We start from the raw sequence: 20,196 nt of genomic DNA on the forward strand, positions 1-20,196 counted from the left end.
GTGCTGCCTTCTCTGTCTCTGAATTTACTCCACTCCTGTTCACTCCCCACTTATGTAATAAGCATTGACTGTAATGACTGGCAAGAGTTTGCTGCCAATCACCATCAAACTGCATGGTAGCACAGTGGTTAGCACTGTTGCTTCACAGTGCCAGTGCCCCTTGTTCAATTCCTGCTTGGGTCACTGTCTGTGCATAGTCTGCACATTCTCCCCGAAAGACTTGCTGGTTAGGTGAATTGATTATTCTGAATTCACCCGAACAGGCGCCGGAGTATGGCGACTAGGGGATATTCACAGTAACTTCATTGCAGTGATAATGTAAGCCTACTTGTGACAATAATAAAGATTATTATTATTACTTTTGAATTCCAACGCCTCAATGAAGAGGCAGAGAGTGGCAGAGAGGGATCTCTGCCAAAGATCTGCGGGTCGAGAAATACCTTCTCCAATCGCAGAAAGACCACAAGAGAAAACACATGACTCTGAGTAGATGTCATCCTTGAAATGAGGAACAGCTGACCACCTAACAACAGAGGAGAAACAGGTCATGAAGGTGTGACAGTCAATGGAACGTTTTGCGTTTGAGCAGTTCAGCTGGAATTCCATCCTTGCTGGGTGCCTTTATGCTTGCTCAGCAATCAATCGCCTTTCGCAGTTCAAGTGATGAGGATTCCTTGTCCAACTCAACCATGACAGGAAGCTGCAGGAGAGCCAAAGAGACTGGGAGGTGTCTGTCTCACGGAGGTACAGCTCACAGTAGTGTTCAATCCAGCAGGACATATTTACATCTGTTGGTGAGAACTTCACCATAATCCATAATCAGGGCGGCATGGTGGCACAGTGGTTAGCACTGCTGCCTCACGGCACCATGGTCCCTGGTTCGATTCTGGCCCCGGGTCAATCTCCGTGTGGAGTTTGCACATTCTCCCCGTATTTGCGTGGGTTTCACTCCCACAACCCAAAAATGTGCAGGGTAGGTGGATTGGCTCGGCTAAATTGCCCCTTAATTGGAAAAAATTAATTGGGTACTCTAAATAAAAAAAAATAATAATCCATAATCAAAGGCATTTCAGATTCCTTGATAAAAGTAAATTACTGCGAATGCGGGAATCTGAAACCAAAAGAAATCTGAAACCATCTTTTGTTTCAGATTCCTTGACGTCGGCTGCTCCAGTGTTTATTTGCACAGCATCTCCATCTTTTACACAATGGTCTTGGCAACGTTCAAGTCCCAAGTGATGCACTGTTCCAGCTCTTGGGTTTATGTTGGGCATCGGGTAGGCTTTGCTTTCTGTTTTAACAACAGATGTCATCTCTGCTGAGTGGGTCTCAAAACAGTCTTTGTTGTGGGTTCCACCTTGACCAAATGCTGTTGCTGTGTTAGAAATGATTCAACTCAGCAACTTCCAAACTTCATCAATAATAATGTTGATTGATTAAGTTTCTATTCATGAGCCTATGAAATATTTTACGGTTTTATTTCATGTTGAGAATTTAATTTCATAATGGTGGTGTCACAGTGAAGAATGTGTAAGTCAGAAAGAATTGTCAGCAAGGGTTAATCAGCATTTTCCAATTGGAAATCAGTAGAATGTTTCAGAAACTGAATTATAGATTTTGCACCAAAAACTATTTCGGATTAAAGTAAAAGTTCATAACGCTATAAAAGCGTGTTCCTGGGAGAGATCTTGAATAAAGAGGAAAGATGTTTTTAAAAAGAGACACTGCAGCCCCAAAAATCAGTGACAAATCCAGAATATTAAACTGCAGCCAGTTATAGGGGTTGTTGACATCAGCAGAAATAAACCAAATATTGTAAGACTATCGATCTTGTATGTGATTAACAGTAACAATAACAGCAGAATCCAGTCTCTTCAGTCACTCATGAAGCTGTTGATGTGTCAAGAGGTTAAATGACTGAGTGAATCCCTTTCCACACACAGAGCAGATGAACGGCTTCTCCCCTGTGTGAGTATGTGTATGAAACAAACAGCAGGCCGCTGGACTGAGAGTATCTCTTCCCACATACAGAGGAGATGAACGGTCATTTCCCCAGAATATGTTGGTGTGCAATGAGAGTGGATGACTGCCTGAAATTCTTTCCACACTGAGTATAAGTAAGTGGATTCTCCTCGGTGTGTATTTGTTTGTGTATCAGAAAGCTGGATGAATGAATGAATCCCTTCCCACACACGGAGCAAGTGAACGGTCTTTCCCCAGTATGAACATGCTGGTGTACATTGAGGTTAGATGACCGCCTGAACGTCTTTTCACAGAGAGTGCAGCTGAATGGGCTTTCCTCAGTGTGAATTTGCTGGTGTGACATGAGGCTGGCTGACCTACTGAAACCCTTCCCACACACAGAACAGATGATTGGCTTCTCCCCAGTGTGACTGCGTTGATTTTCCAGCTGAGATGAACATTTGAACCGTTTACCGCAGTCCTCACATTTCCATACTTTCTCCATGGTGCCAGTGTCCTTGTGTCTCTCCAGGCATAATAACCAGTGAAGAAGGCCATTTAGGATTGCAACGGAACTTGACAATTGGGCCAGTGGGCCGATGAATGGCAGATGGGAGTTTAATTTAGATAAATGCAAGGTGATACATTTTGGTAGCTCGAATTGGGGCAGGACCTACTCAGTTAATGGTAGGGAGTTGGGGAGAGTTATAGAACAAAGCGATCGAGGAGGACAGGTTCATAGCTCCTTGAAAGTGGAGTCACAGGTGGACAGGGTGGTGAAGAAGGCATTCGGCATACTTGGTTTCATTAATCAGAACATTGAATGGGCAGCACGGTAGCATTGTGGATAGCACAATTGCTTCACAGCTCCTGGGTCCCAGGTTCGATTCCGGCTTGGGTCACTGTCTGTGCGGAGTCTGCACATCCTCCCAGTGTGTGTGTGTGTGCGTTTCCTCCCGGTGCTCCGGTTTCCTCCCACAGTCCAAAGATGTGCAGGTTAGGTGGATTGGCCATGATAAATTGCCTTTAGTGTCCAAAATTGCCCTTAGTGTTGGGTGGGGTTACTGGGTTATGGGGATAGGGTGGAGCTGTTGACCTTGGGTCGGGTGCTCTTTCCAACAGCCGGTGCAGACTCGATGGGCCGAATGGCCTCCTTCTGCACTGTAAATTCTATGAAATACAGGAGTTGGGACGTCTTGCTAAACTTGTACAAGACATTGGTACGGCCGCATTTGGAGCACTGTGTATAGTTCTGGTCCTATTATAGAAAGGATATTATTAAACTCGAAAGAGTGCAGATAAGATTTACTCAGATGCGTCCAGTACTTGATGGTTTGAGTTCTGAGAGGGTGTATAGACTAGGACTTGATGCCCTGGAGCGTAGGAGGCTTAGGGGTGATCTTATAGTGGTCTGTAAAATAATGAGGGGCACAGATAAGGTAGTCAACATATTTTCCCAAATGTAGGGGAGTCTAAAACTAGAGGGCATAGGTTTAAGTAAGAGATACAAAAGGGAACAGAGGGGCATTTGTTTTCACACAGAGGGTTGCGAGTATCAGACAGTTATATGAGAAAGCTGGGTATAGAGGGTTATGGGCCAAATGCGGGTAATTGGGACTAGCTCGGTGGTAAAAACTGGGCAGCATGGACAAGTTGGGCCGAAGGACCTGTTTTCATGCTGTAAACCTCTCTGACTCTATACAACTGCAGCAAAACATCCCTCCATTTATATTAGATTTCCTTTGCAATAAACAATAATAGTCCATTGACCTTCCTAATCACTTGCTGTACCTGCAGACTGACTTGGGATCGGGCACCCCAATCCCTCTGTATCTCAGAGTTCTGCAATCTCTCTCCATTTAAATAAGATTGTTTTATTGAATACTTCCTGACAAAGTGGACATTTTCCCAAGTTATGCTCCGTCTATCAGTTTTTTGCCCACTCATTTAACCTGTTTGTAGTCCTTGGCAGAGTCCTTAAATCCACTTCACAAATTACTTTCCAACCGGACTTTGAGGCATCAGAAAATTTAGCCGCCAGGCATTCAATCCCATCATCCAACACATTCATACAGATTGTAAATGGTTGGGAGCCCAGCACTGATCCTGGTGACATTCCACTTGTCACATCTTACCAACCCAGAAATGACCCATTTATACCTACTTGCTGCTTCCTGTTAGCTAACCAATCCTCTATCCATGCTGATATGTTGCACCCACACCTTGAACTCTTATTTTGTGCAATAACCTTTGATGTGGCACAATGGGAAATACCTTCTGGAAATCCAGATAAAGCACATCTACAGGTTCCCCTTTATTGACATCCCTTGTTACTTCTCAGAGAACCTTGACAAATTAGTCGATCACGATTGATTCCCTGAACCCAATTTTCAAACACTGTGTCAAAAGAAAATTCAAATCTCCTCTACCCCTCTGGCTCCTTTGCCAATTACCTGAGAGGGACTCACTTTCTGTTAAAGAGCCTGTCAATCCCTTTCACCCATTTTCCCGAAAGTGAACAAATTTAATCAGGAAAAGTCCAACAAATTCAAATATTTTCCTGTTAAAAGTTTATTAACGAAACAGAACATGGTTAAAAACAGAAAATTACTTGAGGATCAAAGACAACCAGAGTAACAGGATGTTCACAATGTTCTGGGTCCCAAATGGTTTCCCTTCGGCTCCTCTGTACCCTGTTCCCGTGACTCCCCGCTTTGGAGACGGAGGCACTGAACCCTGGGGGTTGCATCACCGTCAGCCCTGGTCACCCTCACCCCTGAACCCTGATTGGTTGGAGGTGCAGTTCCCAGTCAGTCCTCCAGCACCTTCCTGTCTCTATTAGCGACGCCCATGGCAGTTCCCCAACTGGGGCACAGGTCCCGTTATTCTCAGCTAAACTCCGCCCTCAGCTCCATCACCTGGCTGTCACTGACACGAGCAATAGAGACAGAAAGGTGCCTGAGGCTCAAATAGGAAGACAAAACTTGTGGATTTGGACCCCCATAAAGGTCAGCAACTTTCTTAGAAAAAAATCTAATTCTCAGTCAATAAATTAAAGGATCACACGACGGGACTTCACGTTATATGACTTTTAATGCAACAAACAAACAAACGAGAAGCTACTTCAACTCGGAAAATTACACAGTAAAGTACAAAATAGAACTTTGTCCTGTTACACAATCTAAAATCACATTCCAAGATTATAGTTACTCTGTCCTGGAAGTCGAAACTGAATTGTCTCAGAACCTGTCCAAAATGATGACTCCTTCCAGAGGATTTACTTCCGTTCTTCGACTAAGACACAGAAACAAAGGGAGAATAGAATAGAATGTGAACTGGCAAAATACGTAAAAATGGACTGGAAAAGCTTCTGTGGCTACATAAAAAGGAAACATTTGGCTTGGACAAAAGTTTTGTCTGTTCCAGATAGAGTCAGGAGAATTTAGAATGAGGAATAGAGATCTCTACAGCCACCTCGTTCAACACTCTGGGATGTGGATCAGCTTTTGGAGTTTTATTCACTTTCAGCCCCATTAATTTCTCCAGTACGACTTTTTCACCAATACTAATCTCTGCCAGTCCCTTGGTTCTCTGGTGTTTTGGGGACAATTTCTGTATCTTCCTCTGTGAAGACAGACACACATTGTTCAGTTTCTCTGCATTTCCTTACTCCCCATTATAAACTCTCCTGTCTCTGCCTGGAATGGACCCACATTGGTCTTTGCTAATCCTTTCCTTTTCACATTCCTGGAGAAGCTTTTCCAGTCAGTTTTTATGTTTCTTGCCAGTTTGCTCCCATCAGTTTCTTGGTCCCCCTTTGCTGAATTCTAATGGATCTAATGGAATCTTTAACTTTTCTTGTTAGCCATGGTTACATCATTTTTCCTGTTGGATTTCTGTTCCTTAAAGGAATCTAAATTTGTTGTATACATGTGAAATAAAAGTTGCAAAAATCCCAGAGGTCCATAGGCTGCTCTCCCCTTTGACAGAGAGAGAGCTGACTGGTGGTGATTTAACCCGAGGGTCAGCACACCTCAGGCGAGGGGCCTGGTTGAGAAGGCGGTGCCTTCATTAATAACTCAGCAAGTACGGGAGTTGAATCCGCACTGATGGCTTTGCTCTGCATCACGAACCAGTCGTCCAGCCAACTGAGCTAACTGACCCCTGATAAATATGTAATCATTCCTGAAATATTAGGTATTCCCTGTACCAATCAGTTTCCCAGTCCACCTCAGGCAACTTGCCCCTCATACCTTGATAGTTTTCTTCTGTGAGGAACGCCCAGATAACTTAAACAAAAGAACCCTGTAACCACCCAGGCCCATCTCCATGGCAACATGGCTTTGGGGGGGGGGGTTCCGAACAGAAATGGAAACAAAATATCTTCAACTTCCAAACATCTATTCACTCTATGATCCTTGTGCAATTTGAAGCCAGGTATTAGCAACAAGGCTCAGAGAGCATCAGCCCACTGGAGGCAAAATGGTGAGACCGGCCAGTCCAGCAGAAAGAAACCCTCCAACCATCCCCACTGACCACCTGTCAGAATGAACAAAATGCAGTCCTGGATGTAGAGCAGAAACAATAACAGCAGAATCCAACCCCTGTAATCGATCGTGAAATTGTTGGTGTCACCGCAGGTGTGGTGAGACATGCAATCCCGTCTCACATTGAGAGGTGGGCGGCGTCTCCCCAGTGTGAACTTGCTGATGCGACTGCAGGTTGAATGCTCGAGTAAATCCTTTCCCACACTGAGGGCAGGTGAATGGCCTCTCCCCAGTGTGAACTCGCTGGTGTCTTCGCAGGTGAGATAATTGAGTAAATCCTTTCCCACATTGAGAGCAGGTGAATGGCCTCTCCCCAGTGTGAACTCGCTGATGTATTTGCAGGGTGGATGAATCACTGAATCTTTTTCGACACTGAGGGCAGGTGAATGGCCTCGCCCCAGTGTGAACTCGCTGATGTCTCTGCAGGTTGGATGAATCATTGAATCCCTTCCCACACCGAGAGCAGATGAATGGTCTTTCCCCGGTGTGAACTCGCTGGTGTGTCTGCAGACTGGATAACTGAGTCAATCCCTTACCACATTTTGAGCAGGTGAATGGCGTCTCCCCAGTGTGAACTCGCTGGTGTGTCTGCAGGCTGGAGAACTGTGTGAATCCCTTCCCACACTGAGAGCAGGTGAACGGTCTCTCGCCATTGTGACTGCGTCGATGAGTCTCCAGCTGAGATGGGAATCTGAATCCCTTCCCGCAGTCCCCACATTTCCACGGTTTCTCCATGTTTTGGGTCACCTCGTGTCTCTCCAGATTGGACAATCAGTGGAAGCCTTGTCTCCACATAGAACATGTGCACTGTCGCTCCTCACTGTGAATTGTGCGATGGTTTTTCAGGCTGTGTAACTGGTTAACGCTCTTTCCACAGTCAGTTCACTGGAACTCTCTCACTCAAGTGTGTGTTGTGTGGATCTCAGTGCTTTTCCAGTCATACTGATGTTTCAAATCTTAAGAAGCTGACAGTTTGGGTAAATGTTTCTCCTTCTTGATTCAAAGGCCTAAGGAATCGAGTGACTCAGTCAGATCGACACTTGACTGTTTAGATTTCTGTCTGTAATTCCTCCTCGTTGAATATCCTGTAAAAAAAAATACAAAATTCATCACTGTCAGGACAGGATAGAAACTCAGAAGAATAATTCTAATTAAATGGAACATATTTTCCTCTCTATTATTCCCCGAAAGCTGTAAATCTCCATCCCACACACTCCCTCCATTCTCACTCTGCTGTATCTAATATTCACCCTCCCTATTCTCCTGAAGGTGCTGATTCAGGCTGATTGACAGATCCAAGCTCACAGCTTCCTGTCCAGGAGATCAGAAAAAATATGAGCTGCAGTCGGCCATTCAGCCCATCGAGCCTGAACCAGTCAATGGGATCATTGGCTGATCTACCTCAGCACCGTTTACCCACACTATCCCCATATCCCTCGATATCTTCAATATCTAGAAACATATCAATCTGTGACTTGGAAATACTTAATGACTGAAGCACCAGAATCCTCGGGGGTAGAGAATTCCAAACCTTCATAAAGAAATCCCTTCTCATTTCAACTTTCTCTCCATCTATCTGCCAGTTCCCGATAACACTCAACATCCTCATCAATCAGAAATCTGTCTGTGGCGGGTGTCGGGCATGTGCTGCGGGAGCTGCTTTTCCGCAGGTTCTGGTGCCACTAACCTATAATCTGTCACTTATCCTGATTGCCCGCCACTCATCTACCTAATCCTTGAATTCATATTTGTTATGATGTCTTTGGAAGACTCAGAGTTCGGTTTGGTAGGATTATGCCAGTAAAAGTGAAGAAATGCGTCGATAAAACAGCGCAGGTGGATTCAGCGGGAATGGAGCAGCCTTTTCAACTTGGCGGCCTGACCCTCAGGAGGTCTCACCCTCTCCGGGGCTCTCTCAGAAGCGGCGAAAATTATAACTGCCGACATTATCCGTGTTATTGACCAGAGGCGGAGTGTGCTGACTCAATATCTATGAGCTCATGAGGACCGGAGGAAAGAATCCTGAACGTTCTGCAAGGTGCCTCCTCGACGGAGGCAAGAATTCAATCCTTTGAAAACCAGCCGAGTGGCTGGCGGAGATCCTGGAGGACTTGGAGAACCGAGGGTCGGAGAACGAACATCCGAGTCATTGCCTGTCAGATGGTCATTATCGAATTTACAGTGTAGGAGGCCACTTGGCCCATCGAGTCTGCGCTATGGAAACAGCACCCCAGCCAAGCCCATACCTCCACCCCATCCCCATAACCCAGTAACCCCACCTAACATTTTATTTGGACACTGAGGGCAATTTATCGTGGCCAATCCACCGAACCTGCATATCTTTGGACTGTGGGAGGAAACCGGAGCACCCGAAGGAAACCCACGTTGACACGGGGAGAACGTGCAGACTCTGCAGTCAGTGACCCAAGCCGGGAATCGAACCTGGAACCCTGAAGCTGTGAAGCTACTGTGCTAACCATTGTGCTACTGTGCTGCCTATAAATTATGTTATTTTCTGTCCATTTCGTGTGGAGGGTAAGGCTCCCGTTAGGTTCTTCGAGGACCGACTTCCATGTTTTCTCAGCTGGATGTGAAGCCTGGGCGTTTCAAATTAGAAAGGGTGCAACGTATCCTGTCTCTTGAGGGTGAGGGATAGTTTTCATCCCAGGCCTGTAATCATTCACTTCCACAATTTGAAAGATCGGCAGAAGGTCCTGGAGACGGGTACGGTGAGGTGGCGTCTGGCTCCAGGAGGGAGTGAAGATTTACTTCTTCCAGGACTTTTCGGCAGCAACAAAAACGAAGTGTCGAGACTTCGATGAAGTTCAAAGGCAGCTCAAGGCTGTGGGGAGTGAATTACATCAGGCTTTATCCTGCAACCCGAAAAATGGGATCCAACAACTCCGTCAAGTCTTTCAATAATCCAACTATTGCCTTGGTCTTCATCAAATCCATGAACGGCAAGGATCTGGAGAGATGGTTTGCAGCTCGGACTAACTCAGGTTCTAATCCGGACTCTTTCCCCATCATGGTGTTGTCTGAATTTCAGAACCACAGAAATTCACATAGGGACAGGAGTAGGCCATTCAGCCCCTCGAGTATGTCCTGCCATTTAATGAGATGATGGCTGATCTGTGACCTAACTCCATATCCCTGAATATCTTTGCTGAACAAAAGTCTATCTATTTCAGATGTAAAATTAACAACTGATCCAGCTTCAACTGCTGTTCGTGGGAGAGAGTTCCAAACCTCTCCCACCCTGTGTGTGAAGAAGTTCTTCCTAACATCTCTACTGAACGGTCTAGCCCTGATTTTTAGACACTGATCCCCAGTTTTAGAACCTCCAACCAGTGGAAATAGTTTATCTTCATCGACCCTGTCTTTCCCTGTTAATATCATAAATACTTCAATCAGATCACACCTTAATCTTCTAAATTCTAGCAAAAACAGGCCTAATTTGTGTAATCTCTCCTCATAACCCAACCCCTGTAGTCCAGGTATTGTGGGGTATCGTCTTAGTAAACCTGTGTTTCATTCCCTCCAAGGCTAAAATATCTTCCCTAAGGTGTGGTGCCCAGACCTGCTCTCAATTCTCCAAGTGGGGTCTTGTACATCTGCAGCATAACCTCTGAGTCTTTATACTCCAATCCTCCAGATAGGCGGCATGGTTGTACAGTGGTTAGCACTGGTACCTCACAGCTCCAGGGTCCCAGGTTCAATTCCGACCTCGGGTGACTGTCTGTGTCGAGATTTTACTTTCTCCCCGTGTGTGCGTGGGTTTCCTCCGGGTGCTCCGGTTTCCTCCCACTGTCCAAAGATGGGCAGGTTAGGTGGATTGGCCATGCTAAATTGCCCCTTAGTATCCAAAAGGTTAGGTGGGGTTACGGGGAAAGGGTGGAATTTGGGCTTAGGCAGGGTGCTGTTTCCAAGGGCCGGTGCAGACTCGATGGTCCGAATGGCCTCCTTCTGCTCTGTATATTCTCTGATTCTATGTAAATGCTAGCATTCCATTCGCCTTTTTGATTATTTTCTGCACTTGTTCCTGGCAGTTTAGGGATCTGTGCATCTCAACCCCCACACTCTTCGCCATCCACTGTACTTAACCTCTTTCCATTTAGAAAATATTCTGTTCTATTCTTTTTTGGTTCAAAACGTATAACTTCACACTTCATAGATCATAGAATTTACAGTGCAGGAGGAGGCCATTTGGCCCATCGAGTCAATTGCAGTTGTAATCGAGTTGATTACATGGAATTCCATTTGCCACAATTTTGCCCATTCAGCTAGTCTGTCAATATCTCCTTGCAATTTGATGCCATCATCTAGGCTGTCCATGATGCCATCTAACTTTGTATCATCAGCAACAGTGAAGAGGCCCTTCCGCTCATTGAGTCTGCACCGACACACGCAAAACACCTGACCGACCTGATTCCATTTGCCAGCACTTGGCCCATAGCCTTGAATGTTATGACCTGCCAAGTGTTCACCCAGGTACTTTTTAACCCGTCTCTCCCACCCTCCCAGGCAGTTCATTCCAAACAGTCACCACCCTCTGGGTAAAAAGTTTATTTCTCAAAACCCCCCTAAACCTCCTGCCCCTCACCATGAGCTTGTGTCCCCTCATGACTGACCTTCAACTGAGAGGAACAGCTGCTCCCTATCCACCCTGTCCAAGCCCCTAATAATCTTGTACACCCCAATAATCTTGTACACCTTGATCAGGTCGCCCTCCCCCCTACCCTTCTCGGCTCCAATGAAAACAACCCAAGCCTATAGCATAACCCAGAAAATTAAAAGGAAAATCCAGGATAATCCAGGAAATTACAATCTGGTGAACTTTACGTCAGTGGTAGGGAAATTATTGGAGAGGATTCTTCGAGACAGGATTTGCTGCCATTTTGAAGCACATGGACGTACCAGCGAGAGGCAGCATGGTTTGTGAAGGAGAGACTGTGTCTCACTAGCTTGATCAAGTTTTTCGAGGAAGTGATGGAGATGATTGATGAAGGTAGTAAGACCCTTGGCAGACTGGTACAGAAGGTGAAGTCACACAGGATCAGAGGTGATAAGATCGGTATAGCACTGGCTCGGTCATAGACGACAAAGGATAGCAGTAGAAGGGTGCTTTTCTGAATGGATGGCTATGACTAGTGGTGTTCCGTAGGGATCAGTGCTGCGACCTGTGTTGTTTGTAGTATATATAAATGATTTGGAGGAAAATGTAATTGCTTTGATTAGTAAGTTTGCAGACGACACAAAGTTGGTGGAATTGCGGATAGCGATGTGGACTGTCAGAGGATTCTGCAGAATATGGATCGGTTGGAGACTTTGGTGGCAAAATGGCAGATGGAGTTTATTCCAGACAAATGTGAGGTAATGTATTTTGGAAGGTCTAATACAGGGGGGGAAATATACAGTAAATGGCAGAACCCTTAAGAGTATTGACAGGCAGAGGGATCTAGGTGTACAGGTCCACAGGTCACTGAAAGGGCATCGTAGGTGGAGAAGGTAGTCAAGAACACAAACGGCATGCTTGCCTTCATTGGCCGGGGAATTGAGTTTAAAAATTGGCAAGTCATGTTGCAGACTTACAGAACCTCAGTTAGGCCACACTTGGAATATAGTGTTCAATTCTGGTTGCCATACAACCAGAAAGATGTGGAGACTTTGGAGAGGATACAGAAAAGATTTACCAGGATGTTGCCTGGTATGGAGGGCATTAGCTATAAGGATGGGTTGGAGATACTTGGTTTGTTCTCACTGGAAGACGGAGGTTGAGGGGCGACCTGATAGAAGTCTACAAAATTATGAGGGGTATGGACAGTGAAGATGGTCAGAAACTTTTTTCCAGGGTGGAAGAGTCAATTACTGGGAGACACAGGTTTAAGGTGTGAGGGGCAAAGTTTAGAGGGGCTGGTTTAGCACACTGGGCTAAATCGCTGGCATTTAAAGCAGACCAAGGCAGGCCAGCAGCACGGTTCAATTCCCGTACCAGCCTCCCCGAACAGGCGCCGGAATGTGGCGACTAGGGTCTTTTCACAGTAACTTCATTGAAGCCTACTCGTGACAATAAGCGATTTTCATTTTCATTTCATTTCATGTACGAGGGAAGTTTTTTTTACAGAGAGGGTAGTGGGTGCCTGGAACTCACTGCCAGAGGTGCTGGTGGAAGCAGGTACGATAGTGACATTTAAGGGATGTCTTGACAAATACATGAATAGGTTGGGAATAGAGGAATATAGACCCCGGAGGAGTAGACGGCTTTAGGTCAGACGGGCAGCATGGTCGGTGCAGGCTTGGGAAGGCCGAAGGTTCAGGCTTGGGAAGGCCGAAGGTTCAGGCTTGGGAAGGCCGAAGGTTCAGGCTTGGGAAGGCCGAAGGTTCAGGCTTGGGAAGGCCGAAGGTTCAGGCTTGGGATGGCCGAAGGTTCAGGCTTGGGAAGGCCGAAGGTTCAGGCTTGGGAAGGCCGAAGGTTCAGGCTTGGGAAGGCCGAAGGGCCTGTTCCTGTGCTGAACGTTTCTGTGCTCTTTGTTTGTTCCAGCCAACCTCTCTTCAGAACTAAAATGTTCCATCCCATGCAACCTCCTCTGCATTGTCTCCAATCACATCCTTCCTATAATGTGGCGAGCAGAAATGCTCACAGTAATGTCCCATGTGCCTTTTTCACCACCCTATTAACCTGCCCTTTCCCTTCAGAGATCTCTGGACAAATACACCAAGGTCCCTTTGTTGCTCAGAACTTCCCAGTGTCATGCTGTTCATTGAATACTTCCTTTTCACATTACCCCTTCCAAAGTGTGTCACCTCAATTTTTAGGTTTCAAATCCATTTTGCCACTTCTCTGCCCATTTGACCATCCCGTCTATATCTTCTTGTTACCCAAGACACTCGACCTCACTGTTAACCACCCGGCCAATCTTTGAGTAATTCACAAGTCCCCCATGTGGGATCTTGTCAAATGCTTTATTGAAATCTATGTAAACTACATCAACTGCACTACTCCCATCTATACACCTGGTCACATGCTCAAAAAATGCAATCAAGTTTGATCAGCATGACCTCCCTCTGACAGTATCATGCTGACTATTCCTGATCAAACCTCGCCAAGTGGAGATAAGAGTGCATCAGAATTTTCTCCAACAGTTTCCCTACCACTGACATGGGACTCACTAGTCTGCAGTTACCTGGCTTATCTCCACAAACGTTCGTTTTTTCTTTAATTGAGAGTACCCAATTATTTTTTTTCCAATTAAGGGGCAATTTAGCATGGTCAATCCACCTAACCTGCACATCGTTGGGCTGTGGTGGTGAAACCCACGCAGACAGTGACCCAGGGCCAGGATTCGAACCTGGATCCTCAGCACCGCAGTCCCAGTGCTATCGACTGCACCACATGCCACTCCTTCTACAATCTTTCTTAAATAGTAGGACCACATTAGCTGTTCTCGAGTCCCCGTGGCCAGAGCGGAATTAAAACTTTGGGTCAGAGCCCATGAAATCTCCTCCCTGTCTCCCACAGCATCAAATTGGGATTCTAATACAGGTGGGAATTCCACAATTCATCCAGACCTAGTAATCTAATAATTTTATGGGCGGCACAGTAGCATTACTGCTTCACGCACCAGAGACCTGGATTCGATTACGGCTTGGGTCACTGTCTGTTTGGAGTCTGCATGTTCTCCCCGTGTCTGCATGGGTTTCCTCCCGGTGTCCCGGTTTCCTCCCACAAGTCCCGAAAGACGAGCTTGTTAGGTGAATTGAACATTTTGAACTCTCCCTCTGGGAACCTGAACAGGCGCTGGAGTGTGGCGACTAGGGGATTTTCACAGTCACTTCATTGCAGTATTCATGTAAGCCTACTTGTGAAATGAAATGAAAATCGTTTATTGTCACAAGTAGGCTTCAAATGAAGTTACTGTGAAAAGCCCCGAGTTATCACATTCCGGCGCCTGTTCAGGGAGGCTGGTACGGGAATTGAACCGTGCTGCTGGCCTGCCTTAGTCTACTTTAAAAGCCAGCTCTTTAGCCCTGTGCTAAACTAGCCCCTAATAATAAAGATTATTATAATTTAAGTCTACTTGTGACAATAATAAATATTATTGTGAATGGGCCAAAGAGCCTCTTTCCGTGCTGTAAAGAGAGGGAATGAATGAGAAGGACTTTCTAGAGAAACTGCCAAAGCCACAACATTCGCCAGCTCCAAGGACACACCTTAGCTCCCTTTCCAATCTGAAAGCAGCCTGAGCTGGATTTACATTCCCCTTAATTGATCATTGCTGGGTGATAATCCTGTACTTCCTCACCTCACACCACTGTGACAGCACCTTCACTACACAGACTGCAGCAACTGACCAAACATCACCTTCCCAGTTCTTCCTGAAGGCACCGCCTTCCCAACCTGGCCCCCTGCCTGAGGTGCGGTGATCCTCAGGTCACATCACCGCCGGTCTGCTCTCTCCCGGGGCCAGGCCCTGGTTCACAGCCGCCATCTTGGAGAAGCAGAGCGCATGCGCTGGCGACTTGGTGATGCAACAGCGAGTGGGCGGGACCTGAAGGTTTCTGTTCCCAGCCGGGTCCGAATGCTCATCAGACAAGATCAAGGTGCCAGATTTTTAAAACGTTTCACCCACTCCCAGGCTGAACCTGATATTTGTCGCCTGGAGGTCCCGTGGATCACGGATACATTCAGTGTGAGAGGCTGCAGCCTCTATATAGCTACCTGAAGGGGGTTATGTTACGTTTGATTACATTTCGCGGACTTTCCAGTCCATTATCAGGATGTTTGTGTGATATTTCCTTACTCTCTGATTGATTTTTCTTTATTTAAAATACATTTCAGCAGCAGGCTTACTGGTGATTTTTAACTGATAGATGTTTATTTATTATCACACTATTTCCTGCATCTTTGAACATCTCAGTCTCTCTTCTCTTTCACACTCACTGACACATACACAGAAATTAGGTACAGATCAAGTTGAAGCTGTAATGATGAAAATTGAATGTAGACTGCAATCTTTATATCGCTGCAGGCCAGTCGTCTTCTTGTTGAGCTTATCCTTTAGTTGGAGTGAAGCGTTTTTAGAAACAAATAATTCTTATGAGTCTCTGAAGCTTCTTGTAGATGAATAGCCAGGAGGTTGGTTCTCAGGTGGGCTTGGAAACTGGAATAAGTACAGAACTGTGGCTGCACTGGGAGACATTCAGCTCTGCTGCTTCAGCTGGTTCCTGGTGCTCCAGATGCTTCTCACACACACATTTGCTTTGTTCAGGGTTTATTATACTGCATCCCTGACAATTAACTGCAGAGTTAAAACTCTGGGACCCAGAACACCCCGATACAATAGCAGTTTACGATGGTCAGTCACGCTTATCTCTGTCCCAATTCGAGCTCATTCTCCAGTGTTCAATTTGACACTTGGAGACCAACACTCCAGAGATTTCATATTCCTCAAATACTGGTTCATCCTGACACAACGAGACATTTAAACTTCACAGGTGGCTGCAAACTTTCCTTATTCAGAACCGTGTTTAACTAAATATTGGTCACAGAATCGAATATTGCCCACAGTTTAATGTCCATAATAACATGTTAAGTTGCAGCCTCTTGGCAGAATTTGTGGATCTTACAGTCTATAATATCTAGTATCCTTGTGCTGAGCGTGACATCCTGAATCTACTCTTGGGTCTGATTAAAACAGTGTATTGTGGCTGGGTGGGATGGGCGGCACGGCAGGACAGTGGTTAGCACTGTTGCTTCACAGCTACCGGGTCCCAGGTTCCATTCCCAGCTTGGATCACTGTCTGTGCGGAGTCTGCACGTTCTCCCCGTGGGTTTCCTCCGGGTGTCCTGGTTTACTCCCACAAGTCCCAAAAGACGTGCTGTTAGGTGAATTGGACATTCTGAATTTTCCCTCTATATATCTGAACAGACGCCGGAATGTGGCAACCAGGGGATTTTCACAGTAACTTCATTGTAGTGTTAATGTATGCCTACTTATGACAATAAAGAGTATTATTATTATGGAGGGGGTGGGTGGTTACTCTGGCTGCCGACTTCTGTTCCGTGGTCTTGTCAATTCCCAGTGGCCCTGCAGAGGGAGCATGCAGTACCCACTGGAATGCTTGACACCTTCCACATTGAGTGGACACCTCAGCGGACAGAGTGTTTCACAGACACTGGGAACAATATTCTGGTTCAGTCAGGAAGGTTCCCTACACTTTTGTTGGGATTTCTAGCTGATTTTGGTCTTTTATTTTGACTGGGCCCCATGCTTGGGGAAAGCAAGAGAGGAAAGAAGGTTTGATAGAAACTAGAATGATGTGTTGTGAATTTCTATCCGATTCTTACAGTGATCATTTTTGTAAACTTCTTTTTCAGGCCTTAGAACGGGAGGATTGGCAGCTGGGCAACTCGAACCAAATATAACATCGCGATCTGACAGTCACTCAATTCATTAGGATCTAAACATCACAAACTGTCAATGTGCTTGTCTGTTCCGACTGTGGGAAGAGATTTCAAACATCAGTGTGACTGGAAAAGCCCCGAGACACACACACACCTGAGTGAGAGTGTTCCAGTGAACTGACTGTGGAAAGAGCTTTAACCAGTTACACAGCCTGAAAAATCATCTTGTTTCCTCTTGTGGGAGAGCCTAGGACCAGAGGGCATAATCTCAGAGTAAGGGATCTCAAATTTAGGACAGAGATGAGGAGACATTTCTTCTCTCAGAGGGCAGTGAATCTGTGGAATTCTTCAGCTGGCATTCTGCCTCTGGAGTTTACCAAAATAAGGCAAAGGCGAAGGTGTCATTACCGAGATTGGCCGCTTGGTGGCGCAGTGGCGCTTTCACTGGGGCCTTGAGTTCAGAAACATCCCAGACAGGACTAGTGAGAAATATCTGTCTGGGAAAGGGGAGAAAACTGTGTAATCGGGGAATGGAGCGCTGCCGAAGGACCTTAGAGAAAGGAGTTCAGCAAAGTCTTATTTTCTTCATTTTTCATTCAATATTTATTACAATTTCAGAGAAAATATTACAGAAAAGCTTATTTTGAATTAACAAAAGGGAACATAATGATTGAGGGTCACAGTGAGAACAGAACACATGCCCTCTGAGCTGCCAAATGTATGTACAACTGTAACAGACACAAGAAAGAGAGAACAGGAGCTCAACATAAAGGGAAGGCAACTGTTGTAAATAAGGAACGAGATAAGTTACTTATTTAGACATAACATTGAGAGAAATTATTAGCTACAATTACATTACAGCCAAAATTATCTCGTACATTTCAAACTGAAAAACAGAAATACTGTCCATGATTGTCTCAGTTACAGATGCAGAATAATAAACTGAGAGGATTTTACTGTGAGTCACCAAGAGGAGATATTGTATTTGTGTCACACACAGATCATAATAAACAGCCGAGAAAAATCTACAGCGTTCGAAAGTCAACCGATCACTTGATCTGTAAAAGAGAGAGAAAATGATGAAGCAGATGTTTATGATCGGGGACATTGATGTTAGAGTTTTTAATCAATCAAACATTTAGAGATTTTTTAAGCGACTTTTGTCAGTTTGAAGTGTGAGTGGATTGAATGTGGAAGCGGTTGTCCAGATGTTCCCATTATCATCCTCATAATCTTCAGTCCAGGTGTGTTCTGTGGTATCTACGGGGATAGAGCAAATAACTATAATCAGATTGTTTATTAATCCAGGATATATTTTTAATATTCTCGCTTCATTTTCTCCCGCTGCTAATTCATTCTTTAATATATTTCCATTGCATATCTACTGTTGAGTTCATGCCACTCAGAAATCGAGCTCTGTAACTTTTTTCTTCCAATTAAGGGGCAAGTTAGCGTGGCCAATCCGCCTACCCTGCACATCTTTGGGTTGTCGGGGTGAGACCCACGGGTCACGGGGAACCTCCACAGGGACACAGACCCAGGAGCGGGATCAACCCCAGGTCCATGGTGGCGTGAGGCAGCAGTGCTAACCACTATGCCACCGTGCCGCCATTGCCTGACATTTGTGTTTGTTCTTTATCTTTTGTGGCTGTGTAGATGCGAAATTCTTGTTTTGCTTTACTCTTCTTTTGTGTGTCCCGATGTCTTTATAAGTGTCATTGTGTGTTCATGTGTCAGTTAGTATTGATCTGTGTATTTGTGTGTCAGCGCCTGTATGTGAACTTTGTTTATCTTCTGTTAATGTGTATATATGAGTGTTTATTGTGTGTGTTTGTGTGTTGAAATCTATGTTTATATATTAATGCCTGTGTTAATCTAAGTTTATACTTCACTGCCCAGTAATAAAAGTGTTAATGTGTCTTTATATGTTCAACATGTCTGTCAGTGTCTTAATGTTTGTGTCTGGATAAGTGCGTTTGTGTGTGTTTGTTGATGTGTGTATTTTATCATAGAATCATTATCGTAAAATCCCTACTGTTCCGAACGAGGCCATTCGGCCCATTGAGTCTGCACCGACCCTCCGAAAGAGCACTCTACCTGGACGCATGCCCCTGCCCTGTCGCCAGAACCTCGTAACCCCACCTCACGTTGTGGGCACTAAGGGGTAATATAGCATGGCCAATCCACCTAACCTGCACATCTTTGGACTGTGGGGGGAAACTGGAGCACGCGGTGGAAACAGGAACAGACCCGGGAGAACGTGGAAACTCCACACCGACAATCACCCAATGTTGGAATTGAACCCGGGTTTATGGAGCTGTGAGGCAGCAGTTCGATTTATGCGTTGACGGTTGTTTCTAACTATCTATTGATGTGTATTGATGACCTCATGTGTATTCATGTGTGTTCGTGTTAATGTGTGTACGAATCTGCTAATATGTGTCCACGTGTGCCCATTAGTGTGTTAATGTGGATTATTGTCTCTGTTTGAATGGAATTATTTCTGTCATCGTGAAATTGTGCTAATGTACATGTTATTGGTTACATTTGTGTTTCATATTCTTCTGTCAGCTTGCTTGTCTGGTTTTATATGTTTGTGTATCTGCGTGGTCATGTGGTTGTATATGTCTGTGTACATTTGTGTAGCCGCTTGTGTGTGTGGATTTGTGTGTGTATGTGCACGTGTGTCTGTGTGTGTATACCATGTGCTTTCTTGTGTTTATGTGCATGTTTGTGAATTTTTGCGCATGTTTGCGTGTGTTTTTGTGTCAAAATATGTGTGGTTCATTATGCCTGGGTGTATGTTCATGCATGTGTTTCTATGTGTGTGTCTGTGTGTGTGTTTGTGTCTACGTGTGAGCGTGTGTGGATCTGTGTGCATGTATGTGTAGTGTTTGTGTCTTTATCTGTCTGTGTATTTGTATCAGCTGCCTGTAGCGTTGCCAGTTGTGGGTATTATTGGTACCGATGTAGAATATGTTGAACTTTCTGCTTATAAATGTGTTTTCTGTGAGATGCAAGCTGACATCAGGTGACCGAATGCAAAAATACAAGGATGTGCCTCAGGAGAGAACAGTGAAAACCCAGGGAAAATTCAATCACTCGTCTGGATTTGGATTTTGGGGAATTGGTTTTAGCATACTGATAAGACGAACAAGAGTGCTAAAACAATTATGTTGCACAAATAGATACTTTCAGACATCTTTATCATGATGGTCTTTTAAACCCTTCAGCCAGTAAGCTCAGGGCCGTCTTGTAATGTCAGTAACTGAGTTCTTAGTC

At 45.1% G+C, this 20,196-nt stretch overlaps 1 long non-coding RNA gene across 1 annotated transcript; it reads right to left on the minus strand.

Moving 5' to 3' along the window:
* Positions 1-5,036: 5,036 nt before the first annotated feature.
* On the minus strand, positions 5,037-14,985 carry LOC140418977 (uncharacterized). The gene is made up of 2 exons (XR_011945452.1): positions 14,813-14,985; positions 5,037-7,594 (listed from the first exon to the last, which is right to left on the minus strand). It is a non-coding gene; the product is annotated as an uncharacterized lncRNA (long non-coding RNA).
* Between the last annotated feature and the right edge of the window lie 5,211 nt (positions 14,986-20,196).

Source organism: Scyliorhinus torazame, chromosome 5 (assembly GCF_047496885.1).
Source record: "Scyliorhinus torazame isolate Kashiwa2021f chromosome 5, sScyTor2.1, whole genome shotgun sequence".
Classification (NCBI taxonomy): Eukaryota; Metazoa; Chordata; class Chondrichthyes; order Carcharhiniformes; family Scyliorhinidae; genus Scyliorhinus; species Scyliorhinus torazame.